Source organism: Corvus kubaryi, unplaced genomic scaffold (assembly GCF_017639235.1).
Source record: "Corvus kubaryi isolate FWS band 111438036 unplaced genomic scaffold, C.kubaryi_AGA036_p1.0 37392, whole genome shotgun sequence".
In the NCBI taxonomy this organism is placed as follows: domain Eukaryota; kingdom Metazoa; phylum Chordata; class Aves; order Passeriformes; family Corvidae; genus Corvus; species Corvus kubaryi.
The window spans coordinates 11,815,230-11,815,714 of NW_024581131.1; positions in this window are offsets into that span (position 1 = coordinate 11,815,230).

Sequence of the window (485 nt, forward strand, 5' to 3'; positions counted from 1 at the left end):
GAAACTGTTTAACTGGCTCAGAAGTTACAGGCACACACACGTAGCACAACGGCACAAGCCTTATTTCCTTAGGAAACCATGGCTTTTCCCATGTCACAAACATGGGTTCTTCCTTCAGCTTGGTATGCGTTTCGGAAAGGCTTCGTAGTCCCGCAGTGTCATCCTTTGAAGTTTCTCCAGCAGATCTTCGAAGGCATTTCAGCAGCTCTCACTGCGGTACCGGTCAACGAGTGACCTCTCTGCCACCTCCCTGGTCCCTTCATTTTGCGTCCCACGATTCCCCCGGTGCATCCCCCCGGTGCATCTGGATGTTACCGGAGACACTCTGCAGACGGGAATAGGCAGCTCTCCCTCCCACCGATGCCTGCTGCGAGCTCGGCGGGCTCAGGGCTGCTCTCAGGTCCCAGGCTAAGATGCGCCCGGGCCGCCCTTACCGGGCTGCCACTCCCGCACCCCGAGCGGCCGAGGCACGGTGCGGGGGGGGG